The sequence below is a fragment of the Spea bombifrons genome, chromosome 3, assembly GCF_027358695.1.
Source record: "Spea bombifrons isolate aSpeBom1 chromosome 3, aSpeBom1.2.pri, whole genome shotgun sequence".
NCBI classification, from domain to species: Eukaryota; Metazoa; Chordata; class Amphibia; order Anura; family Pelobatidae; genus Spea; species Spea bombifrons.
Genome location: NC_071089.1, coordinates 11,658,100 through 11,685,587, shown reverse-complemented (window position 1 = coordinate 11,685,587; position 27,488 = coordinate 11,658,100). Strand labels below are relative to the sequence as shown.

The 27,488-nt window shown below is 38.3% G+C and overlaps 1 long non-coding RNA gene across 1 annotated transcript; it reads left to right on the top strand.

The window, feature by feature from the left end:
• The first annotated feature begins 292 nt into the window (after positions 1 to 292).
• LOC128484267 (uncharacterized) lies at positions 293 to 27,248 on the top strand. The gene is made up of 2 exons (XR_008351132.1): positions 293 to 356; positions 27,105 to 27,248. It is a non-coding gene; the product is annotated as an uncharacterized LOC128484267 (long non-coding RNA).
• The last annotated feature ends 240 nt before the right edge of the window (positions 27,249 to 27,488 follow it).

Here is a 27,488-nt window from a genome sequence, read left to right as displayed (position 1 = left end):
CTAGTGTCTAGGGAACGAGTTAAACAAACGGCTGAGTTAATCTCCATGCACAGAACAAATACACCCCACGGAGCTTTACTTGCACATATGCTAAAGGTCTCCTCTGATGAGTTCAGCATATAGCTATTTCCCCGGCTACTGTGCAGTATAGAATGTATACTGACCTGAATAAAATTCATTTTGACCGGAATAAAATTTGTGCTATGTGTATGTCGGATTTTTTTAGAATTTTGTTAGCTCAAAGAGTGAGGTGGCCATGCCCAACCCATCAAGTGGCCGGCTAGTTGAGGTTTTTTGCTGGTATGGAGTTCATCTTCCAGGGGTGTGATTTTTCTTGTCTTGATGATGCTGATCAGGTATGTTTGACTGCCGTGTACTGGGATGAAAATAACCATTTGCTAGGGGTCTATAGCCTTGGTGCTATAGGTGCTTCCTAGAGAGCTTTATGTGTCTATGCAAGTCAAGTGTTTATATGGTTAATATGTATTTATGTTTTATGTATTAGAATTTGTTTTTTAAGTGACTGAGTATTATATATGAATGATTTGAGAATTACCTCACGTGTCACATCAATGTATTTATGGATGTGTGAGATCATCATGGTGCGCTGATCTTTGTGCAGAAATGATACAATCTACTGTATATACAACAGCCAAAGTAAAAACGATTGATTTAAGAAACTGGATCTGTGGCTTTGATTTCATGAAGGGGTCACCAGCATGTTATCTCAGCCAAGTCCTTTGTGATGTAAAATTAAATTGCATGCGAGTGTCGGACTCGGGTGTTAATGACGGAGCTGAACTGGTCCAGAAATGGGCCCCAAATTCCCTAATGATTATAGAATATCAGCCCACAGGCTCAGCGATTAGATGCAGCTGAGAAAAAGTCGCAGTGATCATTTACCTTAAATCGCCCCCAGTCTGGGTAATGATGCATGGTTACTTTGTGTTTCATCCACTGAAGAGTAAGTAGGTTTCAGTTAAGTTGCATTAACCTGAATAATTTCATCTCACCTCTTTAACTATACATTGTACATGGTCCAACTTGGCCCTTCTTACAGGGTTCTCCTTTCATAACACGTAATTAGATTGTTGAGATGTTTCACCGTTCGGCGGAGCACCATCAGCTCACTGTTGGTCCATAAAGCCCTCTACATGCTGTGGACCACAACTGTGGTCAGTCGTCAGATTGAGGCGCATGTTGGTTTCTATTTGTCATCACAATTAAACATAGAAGCCCTCTAAAGGCTCAAAAGTAACATTATTTTTCCTTAAATTACCTTATTTATTATAGTCAAAGAACAGAACATTGCATAGACTGGTACCCTTAACAATTCCAACCAACGATTAATTTTGTTCATCCATTCATCTCCTCTTTTTTGAGGAGATATATACTGAAAATCACTAATTTACATTTGCATAAGAGTGTTGCCTCATACACCGTAATAATAAAAAGGAAATGTATGGTTTTTTTTATTCATAATGTATCATCAAGTAATGCCGGCTGCATCATCCTTACAGACAATGGACATGATTAAGACTGTGTCATGCCAGGTTTCTTGTGTATTGGCGTGTTGTGGGTTGTTGCTGTAGGGTTTGAAAGCAGGGGTGGATTAACAATGGGTTAAATGGGGCAGTTTTTTTTATAATTACTAGACTTGGTCGCCGGTGGAAAGTTAGTTTTCGTGGGAAAAAATGTATTCGTATCCAACAAACTTCATCCGTCCAACAATTTGTCCAGGTTGCCATGGAAACAAGAAAAAAAAACACACAGAAAAAGTTGAATTAAAATGGCGAGATCATCCTCCTCTTATTGTAGATAAAATGGCGGCCACGGCAACGAACGAAGATCTTCGTATTGCGCACATTTGTTTTGCGTTTCTTTCGTCAAATGTTGCATTCGTTCGTTATACAGACTAATGGACGAAACTGCAAAATATCGCACGAAAACCCATTGGTTCGAAAGTTGTTGCAGAAAACCATGGACGCTGAGCTATTCCTGCTAGAGGTTGCTGGGCTACCACTCTCATCACTCTCAGCCTGAACCTATTTAAAAAGTTATAGCCAGTTGTCTGTGCAATTCTCTGAAATATGTTCAGACTTTATATACGGATCGGTCAGGATTATAAAAAAAAAAACAATGAACTGAATATATTAGTCTGTATCTGATATACTTGGATTAGATTAGTATATATTTTATAATATACATTAAAGACCACCTATGTTATAAATCCCCCCCTTTTTTTTTAGCAAGGATTACCAAAAATATATATGTTACATTATATAAACTATTATATTTCAAAATCTTGTGCTTTTTTGAAATAACAAGAACGCATGTATGTCTGCATGTACATTATTATTATTCTTAAATTAATTTCCATAAAAACGTATGACTGATACCTAGAAAGGTTACAGGTTCACAGGAACAATTGTTAGGGATCCGTCACAGAAAATAACACGCAGGATTATCCCAGCAATGACAATGTTGTTTAGACCATAATATCTCATCAGGTCAAACTATAACCTAGACTAATGTTGCTTAATCTGTCTGGGAACCGAGAACTCGAGTAATGAGTCATCCGGGGATGGTAAAACTAGTTACATAAGGAAGGGACTTTTGGTGTGGGTTCTAATGTCCCTTGTTGACATTAAAGATCTGGTTTGAACCATGACTGCCTTTTTTTTCCACCAGAAACTATGGAGAAATGTAAAAAAAACATTTTTCTATTAATGTAGAATTTCATCATTTTAACCCTTATTTTAAGACAATAAAATAGAATTCTTAGTTTTTTTACATTCTACTTGGAGAGCAAGAATTTCAATTCTAAGGCAAGACAAGGGGGAGGCTTCATATTTTGCATATCTTCCTTTACTCTCACCAACAGCAGCAAAGAAAGAGTTAACGTAATGACTGGAAAGACCCTTAGTACTCCCCAATCCCCATTTTTATCTTCTTGGACACTGTTCGAAAATGAATTAGCACTCTTTCATCTGAAAGCAATGCTTGATTATTGCTCAGAATATATCTTTATTTGATATTGTTTAACCATGAGTTGTTGTCGTTACTATATAGGATGAATGGGTAGCCACAGAGTTGATGGGAACGCATGTAAATTATGGTTTGGAGTTTAACTTGTGGACGCTAGACCTTTAAAGATGAACATATATGTTCCAGCAGGGTAGATCTTGAATGCAGCTAATGCATGCATGCATGTTAATGTACATTAATGTGGATAAACCACTACTGACTGCATGTATAGATATAAGAGGGTATATACTTGTGTATATACAAAGGACATTGCCTGGTATGGTCCATGGCCAGTTGGAGCCTGGAAGGAACATCCAGAATAAGGTGACCATATTTCATGATGTACGAGTGTGGATTGCGGCCAAATATATCCAGAAGGCGCATGCACACAAGATCTATTGGCCACTGACCTTAAAGCGCCAGGTCTGTTCCCCTTCGGTTTGAAGCACCAGACCCTTACCACATAATAATTGGACCGGAACCTGACTCCCCACCTTACTAATCAGTAGGGACTGAGTATTGTCAGACATTTGTGACAATAACTCTACAGATGGACAACCCAGTAAACAATCCATAGTGCTGGAGGCAATATAGGTACATTCTAGGAAGCGGGTTACACCTTACGGGGTCTGTCAGATCATAAGATCAGAAGCTATACCTTCGGTGGATGTTAGAGGTGGAAACTGTGTAACTGGAACATATTATTATTATTAATGTTATTATTATTAATTTATTCCAGATGTGACAGTTCCCCTTTAAAGTTTCTGTAGCATTGGTTTCATTGGGAAAATAGTAAAATGTATCTAATCAACTTAACATGAAATCGTAGAGGAACTTGTGAGAGAGGGAATGAGGCGGTGAATAAAGAGCAGCATTGTGACCAGTGTTTGCCCTCCGGAGTGTCTGTGTTTTCGTGCACATGACCCACTTGTCCTTTGAATGACTTCTCTTAAAATTCACTCAGGTATTTCATTTATTCTCAAGGAGGCTCTGCTTTACACCACATTTGGGGTTAATCGTTTAGCAGACTTGATTTAGGCTGTTATATTAATATGTTATTATTATGCAGGTTGGACCAGTCTGGATCACCATTGGATATCATTCTGTTATAGTTCAAGGTAAAATTTCGTTGTCTAACGTAGACAGGATTTGGGGATTGTGTCCGCTTGTGGCTTGGTACACCTGTGACCTTTATCACCATCTGTAGGGATTGTATTAATTTATGTAAATAAAAAATTCTGCCTTGGACCTTATATCGTCTTCGATGAAACCAACAGTTATAACTCAACCCTAACCTGCCTTTCAAATTAGGGTGATCACAAAGGCCATGTTTCCCAGGATTTATATTATTTTCACATATTGCTGACCTTTGTACAAGCTGGTAACCAAAATAACATCCTATTCCAAAGTTATTGATGCATACATATCACTAACCCTATACTTTAGCATGTGTTAAAATCAGGAGTAGGTTACGGTACTTAAAGGGTGTCATCACATGAATAGGATTGTTTGGTGAATTTACTATTTCCATATAATTTCCTGGCTTCCACAAATTGCTGTGAATTGTTTCCCCAATGGCTGTCGTCCTTTTTCCCGTAGATGAACGTCAACATCTCTGCTGCCGTTCACTTACGTTTACCTTTGAAGGATGTTTTATCACAGCACGTTCTGTGCCAATGATTGGAATCGGAATTAAGGAGCCCTAGGCAGATTTCCCAATTAGACCAAGTAGGTATTTGCCAAAAATATAACTTTTTTTAGGGGTACAATGGGAAAAGAGATGCGATTACTGACATCCCCAGTTTACCATTGTCCACTCATTTGTAATCATGTTTCACCTACTCGGTACCTGCGTATATACAGCATCTACGTTTTTTTCGACAGTCACGTAGGTAATATTCCGTACCAGGTGGTCTCGGCTAGTGACTGGGAAATCGGGGAAAAAGTGTGTGTCCCAGGCTAAGGGAGCAGAAGTCAGTGAAGGTAGTCGGTCAGACTAGCCAGCTCCGCGACACCAGGTCTCATCAAATAACACTTTCGGATCTGATCTTACCCCAAACCATCAAGGAATCCCAACCTTGTCCTGCAGACTTTAGACCCATTATGATAACCTCTTCAAGAAATACCACCACGCGGACATGTTTGAAGAGAAGAACTGTGCGCGGATCACCCTTTCCTGCTTTGCAAAAAAGGACCAGAGGCATTTTCGCTCTTAAAACACAAGAAATATTTCTGTGCTTCTCTCTGTGGTGTGGATTACAAAAGTTACTTGTCTCCGAGAAGAACTATTTGCTTAAGAAAATCGAAATTCCAAATATTTGGCCTTCTCACTTCAGAAGGTGCTTATTGGTAAAATAAATTAAAGTAGATTCTGGCAGGAAGCATTTTTTTTTTCCAATGGTAACTTTCAAAGCCCCCAAGCAGACATTTGAGACTGCAATAACCTACGCCCTGATTCGCAAGCATTCGCCTGAGTCATGCATTTCTGCCAGGCTTGTTAACTGCACTGTTTTGTTTAAAAGTGCCCTGAAAGGAAAAAAAAAACCCTACGGAGAGAGCCACTCAAGGAAGATTATCCAGGAATTGACTGGGCCGTCTTGGATACCATCTCTAAGGATGACCTTTAACTCCTAGGTCATGCAGGGCTTCATCTTTTTTTACCTTGTAACTAAAGAAAGCCAAAGGCCATCAACAAAACAAGTGTCTTTTCTTGGAAGCCGGGCTTTGTGATATAGTGGAAACACTAGAAAAGAATAGTCTTCTGAGCTTTTATTATTTCAGCTGTTAAATTTAGGGGAATTAGTCATTTCTATAGGATAACAAACACCAAGGTAAATATTTCTAAAAGGAAACGAGAAAATGTCTCGGGGAGGGGTTGTTCTGCTTCGTAGTTTTGTAAAAAAAATACTTGTGTTCTTTGAGTTCCATAATGCAATGTAGGATTAGACATCTCATTGAATAGAGCGTAGGTATGTTCTAGCATGGAACCGAAGAATAAAAGAAACATCAAAGGGAGTTATTTTAATATATTTTTTTTTCATTCAGCTTGGACCTGAATGTTCTCATACTTAGAACATTTAGCAGAGCATTCCGTTGCAACTTAAGGTCAGGCTTTCTTGCAGTGAAAGTTGTTGTGTTCTATAGCTGGAACCGTCCTTAGTGGATCATCTGCTTTGGCAACTGTCAATATTCGATGACGCTCTTGCTTACATAGCCAGTCTCTCGGGATAATGTTTTGTTCATTAGAGGAGAATGTTTTATACGATGACATAATATTTTAAGGGCATGTGTATGTTTTAGGAACAAGGGTTCTCTCTGGTCACTCCCTGCATTAAGCTGAAGTTATTCTCTGACGTGATGCAACACAGCCTATTTAAACAATATATGAAGGATCGTTTTTAATCATTGCTGCCTCATTGTTCTGGCTCCTTTTGCAGACTGCTGTTGTGTTGTCAACGCCAAGTGCTTAGAAGAGCAGAGACAGGAGTGTAATAACAGTGTGGGTTGTTTAAGGTTCAGTAATCCAGCACCCTTTCTTTCTAATGGTTCAATGTGATAGTGGGCAGTAATGTATCTTGGCTTGGTTCAACCGTAGACCGGACCCGGGGTAAATGCTTCCCACCGCTTACCACCATGGCCTCTGTCCTATTCATGTCAGATTCTGGTGTGCTGCATTTCAAGGACACATGGCACAGAGTAAGTTCGCTGTGGAACTTGTGTTGGCCAGACACAGTCCTCTATAGTGTTTATGGGCAGGTTATAAGGGAGATCTGTGATACCCCATCTGACCCATGAAGCAGTGGCACACAGAGGAGTACGATCTGGTAATCTGCCAATTAATATTGAAGAGGTCTGTGGAGACCTCCATCCTAAAGTGGTGCCAGTATCCAAACCCTCTGCACGAAATAGAAGCCCAAAGGTAGGGGAAGAATGCTTGTTGAAAATAAAAATATTTCTTTAAAATAGTTGAAATGTATATATATATATTTTTTTTCTTCTCTCTTCTGTAATTTAATGATGTGGAATATGCTGCGAACTTATTAATGATTAAATATATATCACTAGGTTTGTAGTCACTCTGGAAACCTTCAGAGGTCGAGGTTGTGGTTACCTAGAGGTCAGCTGGACACCCCTGATCTTGGGGTATTAAAAGTAATGCTGACCATCTTCTAAAGAGGTGTTCTGTGCATCATTTGGAAAGACTGACTTGGAAACTGAACACCAATAAGTGTATTACATTGATGTAATGGTGTATGTTCAGACTGAGACATTAGGAGAAAGCATTGAGAGTTAGACAGCTCGGTGTAAAGACATTTCCAATATCAGCTGTATTCACTTGACATGCGCATGACAGCTGTCAGAACTAGGGGAAGTGATCACAATGGAAGGTATTTACTGGCACTTATGAATGACCTGGTACAATTTTGTTTTCAATCCTGCAAATCTATTATGTGCCAACTATAATAATCTTTTCCAAGATGTGTTTAGGGCAGGAAGAACTGTTAATCTCCCGTGGTTTCTCGAAACCGCCAGTCCTTACATGTCAAATAGGTAAAATGTTATAGCCTCTGCAATAGAGACAGGGAAATTATGGAACACCAGTCACTGGATTACAACTCCCATCTTGCTGAGAATGAGTTGCCAGCCTCATGGGATTTAGTAGCCTTGCCGCCACAGGCATTGATGGCTGGGGCAAAGAGGCTATAGCCTCAAGTACATTCAAGATCATGAAGATGATGGAGATCAGTACTTTTTTAGAAACAGAGGCTCACCAGTACCTTTACTCTGCTTTCAATTTTATGTAATTAGTTTACTAAATGTGTGTGTAGTGTGTATGGGGCATGTAAGTACATAGTGTGTGTATAGGGTATTTCAAGATAGAATACCCTATAAGCATTCAACCTTATGGTAGAACCTTGGTTTGGATTCAATACTAAGATATTATATGAATCTACTTGTTACAATGTCTTACCTTGCTGCTAGGAACTACTGTCTGTGCATGATGGGAATTGTGGTGCACAACCACCGAAAAGACAGTGCCTGCATTTATATATCCTTAAGGCAGCATCTGGAAGCCAAAATGAACTAATCAGCAACTTAAAAATAGTACAGAGGTAATGAAGAGAAATAAACATGCAGATCCCATAAGATCGCACAATTGTAAGCTCGCCAGCGCAGGGCTTTCGTATCCTTTTTTACCAGTTTGTTATTTTTTATATGACTCTTTTGTAACAGCGCTACGCAATCTGCTCGCGCTATATAAATACATGTAATGTAATCCTGAAGAACATAAGTGATGATCCTTTCTCCGTAGTACACATGAGTTTTTATAATATATATATATATATATATATATATATATATACATACATACATACGGTATATATAAATATATATATAGCTTGTTTTAACAATTGCATAGTGTTTTCAGTTTACAGGACCGTAAAATGAAGGATTTTGGAAAAGCGACAGATCTGCTTTAATGCACGTGTATGCTTCTATAGAAAATCTGTTTTAATCACCCTGCTGGCAGCCCAATAGTTAAAGACCACATCTCTTTAGATTTACAGCAGGAAGAAAAACACCCTTTGATATGGTGATAACTGTAGCAAATTCGCATTCAAAAACCTCAAGATGCTTCATGGCTTTTGACATCCGTTCAATGACCCAGTGATCCTAAGTCGCAGGTCTCATTAGGGATCTAAGAGCATCAGCATTTGCAGTTTTATCAGATGTCATTTTCTACACCTTTCCAGACTGCTTCTCCAGCGACTGTGCCCTTGTAGGAGTGTCTTATTTACCTCCCGCTGGATAAGTCTCAAGGTCAATACTGCATGGACTCCTTGATCCCTAGGCAGCTTTTGATATGGTTGATTAGCCTCATCTCCTGCTTATTCTTTTGGTCTTTAAGACAAATCTCTCCCCCTAATTCTGCTCCACTTCTCTTTTAATCTGCCTTTCCCAACAAAAGCAAAACAGAATGGAGTTTCAAAGTACCCATCCTCCTGTCAACTACAACGTGGTAACACAAAGGCAAAATTAAATAATAAAAAAATAATAATAAAAAAATCAGTTCTACATCACGATGACAATTTTTTGTGTGTTCCTTTGGTCTGGCTGCTTAAAGATAAATTAAACTCTGTAGTTAAACTTTGTAGGGAAAATGTAATTTGCCAAGAACAATGTTATTTTTGTGGCATAATCAATTTTTCTTGCATTGATACAATGCTTACAATTATCCCACATTCATTCTAACAGATGGGGATTTCGACCGTTACAAGGTTAAATTAAGTAGCACAGAAATCTATGAAAAGAATATTAAATTGTTTGTTGATTGATGTTGAAAATGTTAGAATACTGCTCTTAAGTAACGGCACATTTTGCTAAACAAAAACAAAAAAACGACAAAAAAATACAGAAAAATATAGAGAAACTTTGAATACGTCGGCACATAAAAAACCTTTCGGCCCATCTAGTACATCCAAAGTATTTAATCACATTGAGGTTATTGTTACATTACAATCCCAACCCCCTTCTTACACGCCAAAACAACTATTCCTTCATAAAATATAAAAAATGAAACATTTTGTAGACGTATTAAATTTTGTAAAATAAATGTAACCATGGGCTCAGTATAATAACGTAGTATGAAGCCCTGCTGAACTGCTGAATTATGACAATAGTGGCAATTAAAATCAATAGCCGTCATGACACCGGTTGACTACTGCATGTCTAGCCCAGAGGCCACATGTCACAGGACGTTAGCCCAATTAGTTATTCCACTGGCTGTGAATCTGAGCCTAAGGCAAGACGGGTATCTTTTGATTCCCGTATCACCGCCGTGTAATCTAAAGCAGGTGTCTCAGGCACCAAAGCTAGGGTTTTAATGAATATGTTGCACAATAAAGTAAGGAACAATGACAAACATGAAAAGTGAAGCAGAAAGATCAGGGTCAGACCAAATGTGATACTGCGGTGATCTTTACAGAGCAGAAAATGATTGAGACCTATTACAATGTGGCACTATATATATAATCTTATTTCTCATACGCAGGAGTTATGTATGTAGGGGTTTAGCTCATGTGTATGTTCTCACAGTGTGTTTCCTTGTCGGCCGGGTCACATAATAAGCCAAAACCCTGTAAAACAGACTTGGATGTCTGCATCAAGAAACTACTAATTAATAGAGTTTTCAAAATAATAGATAGGGAAACACAGATTAGGTTGTATGGTGTTTTTTTTTATCCATTCGGTCCTCCTCTTACACCTCTAAGAATCCATTTTTTTAAATGTTAAACGAAATACTCGTTATCGCATATGCATCACATATTTACGAACTGTGGCTATTCTCAGAGATGAATTCTGGGAACACTTTTAATCCATTTAAACAAGTTAGGGAGCAGTGAGACTCAGTTGGGTGGGCGATCACCATTTGGCATGTTTCTACAGTTATTATGAATATATTTAATGAGCCGCTAGAACAGCGTTCCTGTGACCCAGTGCAATCATCTCCCATAAATTCACTCCCCGGCTCGTCTGCTTAAAGGAAAGGACTGGCAAATTGTCTCCGAGGAGGCAATCCCAGCCAAGCGGCTCAGTAATATTATGGCCTACAACACATTTGCCAGTAGATATACAGAACGGATTCAGACATGGTGCACATGCTGCCTAAAGGCTTTGTAACTAGACACGGAGTAGCTGTATGTGGAATTACAAGTATAACACAGGAAAAGAAAGAAACGTTTCAGGAGTAGCCCCAAATTGTAATCTCCAGTCCTCCTTGTTATCTTTTTACTCTCTTTTGCCCACAGTCTCTTGCATCATCCACATTGAATTGGTTGCAACATTTATGCCAGGCTGAGCATATGCTTTTGTGCCAGCGCTGAGGTGCGTGAATAAGTCTCATTCCGCGCTTTCTGGTAAAACAGAGGCTGCCATTCTTGCTTCTATACACAGAAAACATGTGACGGTGACCAGGACAGTGCACTGTCCCGGAGAATCCTGGGATGAGGGGGTCTCCTAATGTCAGTCCTCTGCCGCCAAGTTTGAAGAAACCTGCATGAGAATCTTTACAGTCTAACATCTAATTTATGCTATGGCAGTAAAACAAGTCCACTATTGTGGAGGCTCAGGTACTATTAAACCAGTGCACAATATGAATATGTTCTTGAAAGATTAATGGTAATTTAAGTAATGGTGGCTCTGATGGCCAGAACAGTAGAGTGGTCATCGGTGGTTTTGTGGTTGGTGATATTGGTAATGGAAATAATATTGATAACAATTTATTTATTTTTGCAACCAAGACAAACCTAAGTGGCATTGTACACAAACAGGCCAGTTGTGTACGATATCCAGAACTTGCTTAGTATATTGTGATGGGTGGTCGTATGTAAGATGGAAACTGCTGTCTCTAACAAAAAAAATAAAAAATTCCCTCAAAATAAATACCTGGTGTTACACCAGCATTTCCAATGGCTCCAAAAAATGATGTGGTCAATTTAACTCAAACAGTGTGCTTGTAATCATTAAGGGAAAGAGGGAGTGTTACCAGTCATCTAACCTCAGGGGACCCTGATTACCGGTGCCCACTGTCCACAGAAAAGGATACATTTGGGAAACGTACATTGTAGTATAATGTTTATATACAACAAAGCTTTTTAAAGACCTTATATTATGCTCAGCATGCTCTGTATTATGTAAACATAAATGTTTAGTCCTAACAAAGTATATAAATTGCCATATAGCAATGGTAACATTAAGATTATAACAAAGTTCTAAAAGACCACAGAATGGAATAATGTAACATTAAAAAGCCACTATAAGTCAGCGGTCTGTACATTAAAGTCAGTAGATTATCTTACCAAAGGAAAATAAACTTCCTGAAATGAAATGCTATTGTCCTGTATTGAGATTTTTTAAAGAAAAAAATTGTGCAAACTGAGATTTTGGCAAGGAATAAAAATTGGTGCTGCCCAGCACTATGTGGAATTCATAACTTTAGTCACTTAATTTAGTCTCACCTGAGTTGTATACACTACTATCGGGCTGCTTTTACCAAAGACCTGAAAAAAAAGAGCTAAAACAAGGAAATACAATGTCTTCTTCTGGACAGTGGCCCCCTTGTCATCCTGCTACTCCCTTGCTCTGTGTTTGCTTGCTTCTTATTGCTCTATAACATTGGCTGGGCTTTGGCTTGACACATCTCTCATGGTTGTACCTCTACTTGTTTTCCTGTTTGTTTAGCTAATCTGTAGCTTAAAGATACATTTATTAATTAAAGTGATGAAACCATTCATTATGAAATCTCCCAAACAGTGGAATTCAACTGCAAGAAGGACTTGGTTGGCTCTGTATTACAAAGGTTTGCCCAAAAGAACTCATGAGTGACATTATAATGGGCACAGGTTATGGTTACCAACCATTTTATCTCAGACTGGGATGACTTCATGGGCTATGTCATAATGATGACAATTACTAAATGGCTGTCACATGATGCAAAAGTTGCATTTGGTGTTGAAACAACATGTCACACTCTGCCCTTTCTGCACACCTTGTACATAAACTTTACTTATTTGCCTCAAAACAACACTTTGTGCTTAAGCGGTGGGACAGTTGCCTAAAATAAAAACATTAGTTTGGTTGCAATTTCTGCTTCCCCCCCCCCTCTGGTTCTTGTTCTAAGTCTGATTGAGGGATGGATAAACTAGCATGAAATTCCAATTCCAAGTCAAATCAATTATTGCCCTATGACATAGTCAGTAAATATTGTTAATCACCATGTGCTATTAAAAATTAAGTGGATTAAGTATGGAGAATTTAGCACAATCACATCATGCTTGATGTTGGCAAAATAATTGGTGTTTAACTGATAATCCCCTGCAAGCTACCTTAACTAAACATTTTTACATCTGAAGCATCACACTTATTATCTTTTACATTTTTCTGGATACACATTGAACATGTCATGTTTTCATCTTATGTGTACGTATTATTGTATATTAAAAAATTATAAGTAATAATAATAATTAAGGTAATAATTATATTTTTATGTGTGATCATCTAATCAAGAAGCCAGGGCCATCCAGTGGATCTTGCACAGGATCCTGCTTTCCATCTGAATCCTGTATTTTGGGCAAGCACTTCCAGATGAGATTGTAAGAAGCTCCTACTATTAGTGGCTTGAAAGAATTACATTTAACATAAATGTATGGAAAGCTCATCTGATAGAAAAATAACTCAAAATGCCTGGAACTAATACATTATTTACAATTTTCTTCAATACTCAGGATGGTCCTGGCTTTCCAGTTAATCAGATTATGGTTGCTCTTAGATATCAAAAATGAGACAAAATGAGCAGTCATTCTTTTCATGTGACATCCCTAGTTACATGTGAATTGTAATGCGATAACTTTCATTGGGCCAACATAGAAAACAATGTAGTGTCACCAAAGCGTTCGTGGTCTCCGAGATAACTTCTTCAGATATGATCTTTAAGTGAATGATTTTAAAATCATCATCCCAATTAACTTTGATCAGAATTCACTTGTCTATGGGCTGGTAAAGGCATAATTAACCTCAAAATCCCTACCAATCAACCAATTATATTTGGAAGTTCTTTACAAGAATAGTCAACCTTGACATCCCATTCCATGTAGGAACCTACCAAGAGCTGTGAAATATAAGATAGTCGATTTTATTATTTAGAGGGAGGCATACATAGAACTGACCAGTTTAACATCGGCCTATAACTAGTGGAGGACTAGATGCACTTGAAACACCAATTATAGTAATTGGAATGGATGGAAATATCTGACCCGGGGAAGATCGTGGGGAATCTAGTAATTTGGTTCTGATTCGAGTATGAGTTGTGTCATTGCATTTTGGAAGTGTTTAGAAAAGGTTCTCAATCAGCGTGTCTGACCCTGGATTCAGAAATACATTTCTGTTGATGGGAAGGTGTGTGTGTGGATGGTGGCATGTAGTTTGGAGCATGTGGCATGATTTCAGTTTCTCCACTGGATAGGGTATGATTTATTATGGACTGCACATTTGTATTGTACTTGTAAACTGTCTTAATCCAAATGCAGCAGGAGAACATCATGTTATATTATTAGAAACCTGAGCACCAGGAGTTCATGACATTCTTAGCAGCTTGTTAGTGGAGCTGTCGAAAATAATTATCATTTATATCATCTACACCAGGAAACTTTCTGCAACACATTTTTTTAAAGCTCCAGCTATCTATTTCCCTGTCTGGGACGGACACCTGTTCCATACTGAAAAATGTAAATCGATATTGGATCTGTGAATCTGGGTTATTTAATAATGGTGTCAATTACTGTGTTTTTACATGTCTAAATTGAGATCAACATCCCAGGAACCAACAGGCACCAGGTCTCCCTAAGAACAGTATAATAAAAACAGAAATATAAGAAAATGGAGGAGATGTACAAACCGGAATTTGGCAAAAACATGGTTATATTGCTTGTAAAAATTACGCATCATTAAAAGTAGACAAGATATGACAGAGAACAAGTGGAGCCAATGTCTATCCACAAGAGCCTACATTGGCCTATGAATTCATCTCTATATAATGCTGGTATCCTAGAAACGAAGAACACCAGTAGAGGAAATAGGGAAAGTAAGATGTGGGTCCCAAGGAGGGACTGCTCCTCCTAAACAGGGACACTTGGGAGGTCTGCTTTCTCTGCTAATTATAACAGAACAAAGACAAACCAGGAAGCAGCCCACACCATTTTATGTATTTATTTAGTTAGTTACATTTCTAGAGGATCTTTGCAGGTTTTAGCAGGGATGGTAGAATTGGCCAATAAACCCCTGTCCCATTGTCCCAAATGATGAACCGAATACAGTGTCGCTTGTCATCGCTTCTTAGATTCAGGATTCGGGCCGGTGACTCACGTGTCACGCGGCCCCTTAGGAGACGTGTTCGTATGTGAAACTCATGCAATTTGATATTCTCAACAGAAAAAGCTTACAAGCAAACACGTGGAAATTATTGGTCACAGCAACCTTTTTAATGATTGCACGCTTGTTTTCAGCTAGGCTTCCTGAGCACACATACCGTTATTACAACGCGCAACCTGATTAGACATTAGTAGCTACATTCTACCCCCCCTGCTTTTCTTTTTACTTCCCGACATCGTTTTTCTTTGAAGAGTCATTGCTAGGAAAAGCTTTTTACGTGAGTGGAGGGCTGTCATTGTTTTCACTGTTGTTTCTGTGAGTTTGTAGTTTTGGATTCAAGGAACAAATGTGGGAAACCAGAGATGATCTTTAAAACAGGAACTGGGCTGAACCCGATTCTTCCTGAGCGGCTATTGTCAACCAGACCAGGGGGGAAACCAAGTCACATACATGCCAGAAATAAGACTTTAGTGCACACAGTCAGTGCGACTTGCACTAAATCCGCAGCATAATCACACGCTGGAGTTTATTCACTAAACACTGAATTTAATCTGATTACATTAACTGAGAATCATGGAGGGTAATGCTGGTGAGTTTCTCGCATTAAGGTCTCTCTCCAACATGTTCTCAAGCAGTGCAGAAATTAAATACAGTCTTCTATTTGTTTCTTCCAGTGGAAAATACTTTGTTTGTACACATATAGATATAGACATATAGATAGATCTCCATCTATCCCTAGAGAAAGTACAATATATGTGTTATCTAAGGAAGATTGAACAATATTTATTTTTACAGTTTTACTAGCAATTGTATTTAAGTGTGATGCATACTTCAACTTTTTGCTATACACATATATATATATATATATCTATATATATATATATATATAGATATATATCTATATATTCTATATGGGCAAAAGTATTGGGACACGTGACCGTTACACCAACAGATACTTTTATCACATTGTATTTTAAATACATAGACATTGATAATTAGTTGTTCCCCTTTTGCATGCAGCTGCTCAGCCATCTATACCCATTCCATGAAGCTCCCAACATACAGTTTGAGCTCACACTTGAATTTACTGAGCTCTTCATAAAGGCCGACTGCGTGGATAGGTGCTGGATTTTATACACCTGTGACAACGGGTCTGATTGATCCCAAAACTTTTGTCCATTTAATGTATATAATATATACATACATATATACATACATCAATTAATAGATTTTAATCAGACTTTATTCTTTATGTCTGTATTATATATATATATATATATATATATATATATATATATATATATATAATTTATTATTTTATATAGTGCCATTAAATTCCGTAGCGCTGTATAATGGGTGGACAGGACAAAACAAGTAGTTTGTAACATAACAGTTTGACTTACAGAGACAACAGGTGAGGAAGGCCCAGCTCAAACGAGCTCACAATCTAGATATATATATATATATATATATATATAATGTATTATTTGCATCTTATATTATATATTATATTTTTCTACTACCTTATGTTCTATACATATCATAAAAAACTCACAATGCAAACGCAATGAAACATATTGGTGGTAAAGGAATGTTTTTGATCCACGAGAAACAATGGTTTGATGCATGGGGATGTCATTCTAACAACAAAACAGGCGATAACAAAAAGTTACATATTTGCAAAGCAAGCAAATAAATATGACCTAGGTAAATATTATTAAATCTTAATTGCTTTTTTATCTTTTAATTGCCTCTCATTGATCACAACACTGAGATATGACTAAGACATTTCTTATGAGACAGAGCATTGTGGGCCATGTGAACAGTCGTGTTTTTTTTAACCCCCAAACAGAAAGGGAAGAGCAATTTAAGTTATTGAGTCATGGGAGACTACTACTGTAATCAAAAGTAAACTTTAGTGGACATTATTTGTTCTGTCTGTTATTACTGCTCTTTGGCATCTATTGCACTATCCGTATGATGTAATTTCCAAGACATGTGTGTAACAACAATGTTCTGATGGGTGGATTTTTGACATGTATGAAGGTGAACAGCATTACGTTACATTATGTAGGAGAAATAATACACTGGCTGATAATATTAGTATAAGGTAATACTAATATTAGTAGACTAGAATTGTCAGACTAAAGACATAACATAACAATTTGACTTACAGAACCAACAGGTGAGGTGGGCCCTGCTCACAGGAGCTTACAATTTAGAGGGCATTAGGGTGTATTATACGAGAGGTAAAAGTGCCGTTGTTGGGGATGGATCCACACTAGTATAAGTATTGCAGGAGGGGGACCAGGAAAGGTGAGCTAAAGGAATATGGGTGGAAGGGCGTTAATGTTGTAGGGGTCCTTATAGAAGTGGGTCTGGAGGGATTTTTTGAAGGACCAAAGGCAGGGAGAAGACAGGTAGGCCGGGGGAGGGCATTCCAGAGGATAGGGGCAGCCGTTGAGAAATCTTGTAAGCGCGCATGAACTAGAAATTTTGAAATGAATCCTGAAGCACATAGGCAACCAGTGAAGAGACCGTCAGAGGGGAGATGTGTTAGTAATGGAACAATCTAGTCCATTTTGCATGTATTTTACTGTATGCAAATTGGAGCATACATTGTTTAATTACTGGAGTAAAAAAATCAGACCCTTGTCTTATTAAAGTCCTTCCACAGGCTGCCTCTTACAAACCAGGAAGCGTTATTATGTAAACGTCTTGCACATGCTCAGTAGCGCTGCCAATGAAGTCACTGAAGCGGCAGCCAATCACAGGTATACTAGCACAGCTTCAGTGTTCGGACAGCATACATGTGATTGGCTGCCGCTACTCCTATTAATTTCAATGTCAGATGAGATCCCATTGACAAGAATGGGAGTTCTACTGAGCATGTGCAGAAAACATACCACGGGAAGCCACTTGCTTTGAGTAGAGGTACCGTGGAAGGCAATGACACTGCAGAAGCATAGCTCTTTCCAAACAAATTTCTAAAAGATGTAACTGGAAGTTGTGGAGAAATCACACATTTAGATTTAAATTTAAGAGAAGAAGAGGCTGTTTATGCCATTGTGATTTTTTTGGTAGCTTACATGGAAAAATGAATTGTATATGACGCACTTGTTTGTATGAAAAGAAAACATTTGCCACCCCATAAGAACATTACAAATTATAATTTGCTGATGATTCATCCTTGATGTTTTTTTCCTTTTTACTACACAATTCTCTTATAGCCTCATTTACGGGAAATAATACAATTAATACTAGAAGCTGACTGGTGATTAGTATATCATTTTTATTAATAATGCTGAACAGCATACTGAGTAATATGACGTGGGAGTTTCAGTAATGTAAATTATCTGCAGTTATTTTTAGATTATTCATTTTTTTGATAAAATAATAAGAATGGCATTTTTTTTATATCAACAGGCTAGAAGTTTTTAATGTATTTCTCATTTAAGCAAAGGGTTAAATCTGAGAGGTGAAACACGGTCCCCCAGGCCTGTAATTCTGAAAGCGCTTTAGGATTTATCTAATTGATATGCAACCAAGTATACAGCACTGTTCGCTTCTGGAAGCCCAAATTGTTTAAGTAGTCAGTTACTGTGCCATGTGTGTCCGCCATAAAGCTCTGTGAAATATGATGGCGCTATATAAATAAAAAATATTGAAAAAGTATTGAAAATCTCACCCTTGAAGGGCGTCCCTACCCTGGCACCACCTGGGGCAGCTGCCTCTCTTGCCTCAAGGAAGTTATGGCCCCGGGGGGCCAGCTACACACCCATTAGTTCCTATGGCTAGAGGCACAAATCTATCAACTACGCCCAACTACATCAACATCAGAAGGAGCCCCAAAGGCACTGCTGGGTCATTTAGGACTCAGGGACTAGTTGCCACACCATACTTTGTGGATCTTTTCTTTCTCTGCCACTTTTGTCAGTCGGTTGTTATAAATATTATATATTTAAATGATTGCTTGTAATGAAGTCTCTTGTCCAGCATTCTTCCATAATTAATACCACGCACTTTTCAGTACTACCCATCAGTAACACCATATCAAAATCACCTTGTTGGTGATGTCAGCCGCCCTCCCTTGGCTATGTACTAAAGTGTTACAGGTGAAAAATAGCTGTCAAGGGCAAAAGGTTATCTCCGTGATTGTGTTTGGTGATATAATACAGTATTTTACTTCTTTGTAGCTGAACCAATCAGACTGGCTTTACAGGACGGAAAATGTAAGACACCTTAGGAACAGACTGGTTTAACTCTTGCTGTTTACTCCTCCTCCTCTATAAAGTTTCCCTGCCTAATAAAAAAATGTTTACATGAAAAAAATAAATGACCACAATACTTAAAACTGCCATCATCTTTTATTTTTGTAGCACCTACGGAGTACGTAGCACTATTCTATATGACCGACACTTTCTGTAGAGCTTACTATGAAGTCAATAATTCATCATTAATGTGCTACATATGTAACGAAGTACATTTTTAACTTTAAGAAATAGTTTATATTTTTAACATATTTTGGCTTTCTGCTTTGTGAATTTAGCTCAGTTTGTGAAACTTTCTAAACTATTGAAATGAGTTAAAACAGAGACCAAGGGCTGATTAAGGTTTGAGTCTTTAAAGCAGGAAATTCTATGTTTCTGGGTTTCCTGGGCCTTGTCATGTTTACATGAATATATCGAATTTGTTGACCTGTCCGATATAGTTTCTGGCCGTGTCTCCTGTGCCCACCTCCTGCATGCAGGGTCATATTTACCTTTGGGGTTGCCCTTGGCTTATCCAGAGCAGCCCCACCAAGCTGTGCCATCACATTTACTGCTGACTGCCAGGATAGGGCACCTTTTTAAGAAAGTGTGGTGCTGGGTGGAAATGATCTATGGAGACTGGGCTGACACGGCACAGTCCTCCATGGTGTTAGATGGCCGGTCCTAGAAATCAGCGATCTGGCTCCCTGTTGAGTGGCAGAGGGGCTGCCGACCTAGGCCAGAATATGGCACTGCCCTCATATGTTTGCTTACTAACATAGGGGAGAGGATAACGATGGCCCCCGCTCAACATCCTAGGCCGGCATCGAGGTTGCATATTATTTATTGTTATTATTTTATTTTTGTTTTATATAGTGCCACCATATTCTGCAGCTCTGTACAATGGTTAGACAGGACATAAAAAGTAGTGTATACCATAACAACGACAGGTGAGGAGGGCCCTGCTCAGACAAGTTTAAAATCTAGATTATAGATAGGTTATTGTTTGCTCCGGTTAGAACATTTACACAATAAAAATACTAATAACAACAGATATTTGTTATTTCTCCTTTCGGGAACCAACTGCCAAACCTTGAGTTCCCCAGTCCTTTACCTGCCATTGTGCGCTGGTGGTAACATGGCAGCCGAAGGTATGTCTAAAGTACAAATACAAAGGATTCTGAAGTGCTAAAGGACACAACACATGCTCTGAGACAATTAATTAGCCATCATATTCTGTGCACTTCGTTTCACCTCTGATCTATATCAGGGATTCTGAAAGAAGATGAAAAACTTGTTTGTAACATGTTGGTGGAGATTATAGGTTTTATTCAATATTAAATAAACACGGTCAACCCTGTTTACATAGATCTGTATAAACCTGCTTCCGTATTTTTCAGAAATCCCAACGTGCAATGTACACACAGCACACAATGCACGTTTCACAAAAAAATTGCCTTTCACAATCGGTGTCTTGACAGCGAATGAATCAGCTTTATGTACATGTCTGTGGCCACACCGAGTCTTTTGTTTTGTTTGTGGAGTTCAGCAATCTACTTTTTAAACGAATAATGTAAGTACTGGAATACATTTCACTTTAATTTACTTTAGCACCCGACCAGTAAACGTGCATTTATTCACTAAAGAGGGAGAGTTTCCAGGGAAGTTACTGTTCCATCTCTTTGACTTAGTGTTGAATGGCCAGCTCCAATGAGCCATAGGGCAATAAGGGAAAGTTAGCCATACATTTTTCTTGACCATCACCTGACTGTTTTAACTACATACTACATGGGCCAGCTCATCACTACTGGAATGAAAAGCTCACTGAGGACAACCCTTCATAATGCATAGTCTAATCATGAAATGTGTCATAAATAGACATGCTGTGAGCAGTATTCTGGGCGGAATGTTTCTTAAAATCCTTCCTTAATAAAGTTCACTTAGGGTCTGGTTGCAGCCAAGAGCTTGTTCATAAAACTGACTTATTCAATCGCGAATATCACAAAGAGACCGCAACAATCAGCTTTTTGCAGTCAGTCATGTTATGGAGTGTGTACACGGCACATTATGCTGCCAGTGATAAATAGATTCTGGTTTGTACAGCTCTAAGTAAACACGAAGTGAACTGGATTAACAGTGTTTATTTAATAATGGATAAAATCTATAATCTGTACCAACATGTTATGGACACATTTTTTTTCATTCTGATTCCCCAGCTAGATCACAGGTGAAGTTTAGTACATATTCTGTTATGTAAAACCCTTTGTCCTCTTGCTGACGGTGGGGTCTACAAAGCAAATAGTAAAGCATCTGCAAAACACAGGGATAGTTATTAATGACTACAATACGGCCACCCGAACGCCTATGGTGTAATTAGCTAAGGCCGGAGCTGTGAGTAGCTGCTGAGATCAGCCATGGAAGGCAGGATGCTCTAAAATGTTCACAGGACAAAAACATGGATTCTCATAGAGTTTTTGGGCTCGTTTATTGAGTTCCCTGCAGTCGGTGTGCCCTGGTGAAACAGGACATGGGGCAGTTGACCCGGGTATGAAGGTTTCGCACCAGTAGAGTATAACATCCGTCTACACCTGTAGGCCAACTTTCACCATAGAGGTAAAGGAGTTCTAATTTCCTAGGGACGTGAATCTCCAAACTGTATCTAAGAACCCGTCCTGAGCTCCCCCCATTTTATAAATAGCGTTATATAAAAAAAATTAGATTTCCAAAATATTGTGTTGTTTTTTTTTTAAAACAGTTCCAGATCTTGCATAATATAATGTTTTTAGGCAACTGCATATTTGTTTGCGTGAATTCTCGCTCTGTTATCATAGCCCGATATACTGGCCTAAAACCCAGACCCCTTTATCCTACAGCCTGTGGTAAAGAATAGAACGGCTCAGCCATGTTAGTGGCTCGATATCGTTTTTGAACAGGGTAAGTCACCCAAACCATTGCTACTGACAAACATGGCGTCCTCCTGGTTTGCGATTAAAGGAAGATTATTGGAGTAACATGAAATTTAAAAAAGTCAAGTTCTCTTTAGCGCTGATCTACTTTAATGCATGCAGCCATAGTTTATGGTCAAAGAAGAACAACATTTTTGCCATGGGACTTCCCTTTCAAGGTCATTGTATGTGTTACACATGTTCACAAAAATGCATGTTTAATAACAATTAACACAGATACACTATATAAACATTACATGATCAATCTATTACCGCAGCATGGCAAAGTATCAGCCAAGATTCTAACAAATCTATAAAATATTTTTGTAATTTTCTTTAGCACGTGACGCTGTTAAAAACAATGCTGTTTTGGGGAAAATAGTGCAGGGATACACGCTTAAAGTTACATTATTTTCAGGCAAATATGTAACTATCTGTATAATTTCTGAAACAAGACTGCTTAATTTGCACAACTTGATAAAATGTTTTCTTTTGTCCAAGATACATCGCAAGGCGTGTAGGAAACATACTGTTTTTCTGCTATTTTTATCACTTAATCTATGCACCCACCGCAGATCATAAATCATCTTTTGCTTTCAACCCCTTCTCATGTTTTGACATTTAAAATACCTTTATGCATCAGTAACATTGTCACCTCCTTGCCAAAATAATCGTCACTGAAAGTTTGCCCACATGCTGTCACTGGTATCCTTATCTGATTGAATTATGTAAGTTAACCTAAGGGATGGGATGTCAAGTGTCCTACTCACCTCCAGGTGTTCAATGGTTTTTTTTTGTCAAGTCAATTTTCATTACAAGGAAATACGAATTTAATAATTCTTATTTCCTGATCTACAGAAAAAAACTACCTACTATGTTAGAACAATCAAAGAAGGCTGATAAGGTAAAAAAAACGTGCTGAAATCTCCGTGGGGTAGCCTAGTATTGTGTATGGAGGGACGGCTGAATCTATTGCTGCTAATCGTCAGGCCGGACTGGACACAAGTTAGTCCCGGCATGGAAAGTCTAAAGAAAGTCGATGGAAAATCGAGAAAAAGCGTCTGTGCAGAGAAATCGATCTGGGTTGCTTACGGGGCTGAAGGCTCGTCGAAACCCCTGAGTCTCTGAGATGAAGAAGATGGGATAATGCAAGATGAAGTGTACAATGAATTTATGGCATACTATATGTATATGGACTATGTGCACAGTGTATTTTATTTGTAGGTATATATTGTTAATATAACCTTTTAATTTACGCAGCGCTTTTTGCAGTCCATATGTTCAGAGAGTATGAAAAACTAGAACCGACAGACTAAGCGATGCATTAGGTAAAAAGGATCCGACTCAAAGATTACAGAGGTGTTTGTCATGTCTATACGTTAATAGCTGTTGTTAAAGTAGCTGCTTGTAGATTAGATATACAATTTTACAGATTTCGTATTGTCTACTTAAACAATGTTTGATAAAGAATATTTATTAACTTAATCATATGTCAACTATATGAACTTTTTTTTTTACTATCAAAATATTTTGTCCAACCCCTGTGTCGTGCGCTTTTCCACTGTATTCAGTGTTTCCATCACTATTCACACGCACAATAAGAATCAAAATAGGAAACAGGTTTACCCCAGATCATTCTATATGACAGCAGTGTTCTACCAGAAACTTTACTGGGCATACAGAATAAGAATAAGGGCTCCTACCTGTTTTTGGTATATTGCTGTTTTTTGGCTTTTTTTTTTATATAGTTTTGTTTTCATTCTATTATTTCTTGCACCCCAAATCCAGGGGATTAACCATACCTGGGAACTTTGTGGCTCCAGGTACCCAGACCCAGTAGGGAGACCTTTGCGGGATGCAGATGGACGGTCACGCTGGCGTCACGGGTAGGGCAAGCCCCTCGTGCAAGAAGAAGCCATTGTTGTTGGGGAAGTGGGCAGGGAGTGGGGCGTGCTGGAACGCTGCTCCTGTGACCTGGAGTTTCCCCATGGTGACCCTGAGAACAAAACCCAGAGAGTTCCCAGGTATGGGGGTAACACAAGCCCTTGTAGCCTCCACAGTGCAATGGGCTCCCGGGTCTTTGGGATCCCTCCAAAGGGGGAAACAAGGTCTAATCTGCTGTTAATAATACCTGTAATTTATTATAAGAGGACATATCCAATATTTAGTTAACATGCCATTGGCTTTGTTAGCTTAATAACATAAGTGCATAAATGAGCACAATTTTTTCACATTCAATAACGTATTCCAAGATGATGCCATTTGGATCTAACTGGATACATACATACATTATATGGGGGAATGCTCCCTCAAGACAGACTGCCACTGCCCAAGACGTTTTCTAAGAGGTGAACACTTTAGGTGTGACAATACCTGTATTATCTTATGGTCATTGTTCACAATTAAAAAAGTTAGCCTCCACGAAATAAAGCAGCAGTTTTCTCTCCCCAGTTTTATTTTATCTCTTCTTTGAGAATTTAGAAGGTGTCAATTCCGTAATAACCTTTCTGTCCGTAGACACGAAGGCTACCGCAGTGAGTAGGCTTCAAATGAAATGTCTAGGCTTTGGCAGGGGTTGATATTTGTGAACTTTACCATGAAGATACATTATAACAAAGAAAAGAGCGCCACAATATTGAAACTTTACTGTATATTTTGGCTGTAGGGGATAAGGCATAAAAGAATAGATACATTTTAGATTTCAGATTATTTAATTACTGTACACAGATGACTAATATTTTCTTACACGCTACCAGTAGCTAGTGGCGGTGAAATACCATTAAATGTTTGCTACCTCCGTGCTATTTCATAAGTGTAGTAAGACTGTGTGTCTCCCGCCTACGTCTTCAGGAATTCATACAATTAAGAGACCAGTTTTTTTTCTCTCTCTCTCTCTACATCGTTATTTATGATAGAAAATACTTTCAGCTTGTTATGAGGTGTTCAAATGTTTTGCCTCGAGGGCGATTCCTGGAAACGATCTAATTGTGTGTGATTTATTTTGCACGATGTATAATCATTGGTGTGCTGAGGAATGAAGAACATGTTCACTGTTTGACACATTTAAGGGAAATGGTACATAAAATCAGTGCTTGTACGCAAATGTAACAAATTTAATCTAGATGTTTATTCGCTAAAGTGGGAGATGTGGATAAATGATATAAAACATATAAGGACATTTTAGTTCAGACCAAAGACTGAATAAGGTTTAAGTATTTTGATGAGGACAAACGGGCAGGGCCTAATGGTTCTTAGATGCCATCTAATTTTATATTTCTATAAGAGTTTGATATTGTATGGTTACATAATACAATCCTTCAGATTTGACTATGCATTATCCATGGCCATATGCCCCTTCTCACAAGAGCAAGTCACCAAGGTTGGTCCTATACATGTTTTGTATACTATACATTTTACAGGGCCAAGCAAACTTATAAACAGTATGTCAGCTGGAAAAAAAACTAGTAATCTGAAAAAATAAATTAATTTATAAATAAATTAAATACGTTTAAATAAATTAAATATACTGAACAGATATGGTACATCATAACCCTCATTACTACATACTGAGCCACACATCAATGTGGTAGGTCTCTGCCCCTGAAACAGGCAGCCTGCCAACCCTACCACTTAAGCAGCCTGCCTGTGCCACCCCTACCCCTAAACATTTATAACATATATTCACTCATTCTTTCAGTCACTCACTCATTCACTCACCTACAGTTTTTACTGGTCCAGAGGGCCAGCTGAGCAACACTAGTTCTTCGCAGGACGGCCGCCTAACAGGGGCCCGCATTAGGCGTTTGTTTGGTTTCCCAGTACATTGCTGTTATCAATACACCTTCACTGCAAACCATGTTCAATAAAGTATAAGATCATCATATACATATATCCGATATGTGTTATATACTTATCAATGTCCTTTCTAGCCACCTACTCATCTGTTAACCTCCTCCGCTTTTTCCAGCTGTGATACATCAGTCAAGTTCCACTACATAATTGGCCATTTTACAAAGACTAGTCCAATTAACTATACCTTCCTTACACCAGTTAAAGGGTAGCAATTAACCCAGACATTAACTAGCTAAATAAATGTATTGATGTTGTGAGGTACAACATGGGCCAGTAACAAATATAATTTGGCAAGCAATATCTATGTGGTTTGTGGTTATGAGAATGGGATGGGAACTTACTGAGTGATCAGATAGGCTTCCCTGAAGATAGAGGTAGAAAAGGTAACAAGAGATGGGTAGAGCATAACTGAATAATCTGGGAAGGGTACTATGGAAGCTGGAGTTCAACAGACACATATAGCTGGGTTTCTTTTATGTGTAAAATAGATCTTTGGCTTGCCCGATATACAATGTTCCTCCTCCGGGCACAAATGCTGTGTGTAATGAAGTGATTAGACATGGTTGCTGAGACTCAATATGGTGGGAAGGATGTTTTGTAATATGGGTGATTGAAACCAGGTGTTTTTTTTTTTTTGTAACAGGCACAAAACTCAGAAAGCAAGAACACTGAACACAGTAATAATACGCACTATAATGATGCAGTATGTTGCAGAATTCTACCCTACCTTCTGCTCGCTAAGAATTCTGTTGTGCTAAAGGAACATAACTCCTTGGGGAAAAATAGACAAAGAGCATATCTTACAAAACTTACCCAACAAGGGCAAATGAATCCAAACAATGTTTGCTATGTTCTTCACTAATACCTTATCAGTGTTGTGAAACACACAAACCTCTATTTAGGTATTTTTGATCTACAGTATATAATAAAATGTGTCACTGTCCCTTTAACTAGAGGGTATCATGTCATTTCTCACTTTGGTTTCCATTTTATTTCAATCTATGATGTCATCGATCTTTATTGCAATTCAACTTGTGATATCCGTGATCTCTTTAGTTGCTGTTCTTAGTTATCCTTACAAGACTTTGCTTCTTTTCCTTAGAGACGTTTGTGCAGATATATTGAAGAACTTTGGTCTGCATTTGGTTTGGCTGGACACCTGCCCATCTGTGCCTTTTTTATTCCTGGAAAGCCTCCAGTAACTCGTATTATTGCGGTTATTTATACAATAAAATGCCTGCCTTTGGTTTTCTTTTCTTTTTTTTTTAGTATATCTAGACATTTTAAAGATTAAAGCGGTTATTTATACAAACACAAAATCTCTTCCTCCGACACACAACAAGGCTGATATAAAGAGCTTCTTTTGGATGCCGAAACCCCCGGGGAACTATTCAGATGGTTACACTCTTCCTGGGTTTAAGTTACTCAAAGTATTTCCAAACACATTTTAAAAATATCCAACCCCAAAGACAAATGTCCATTCATA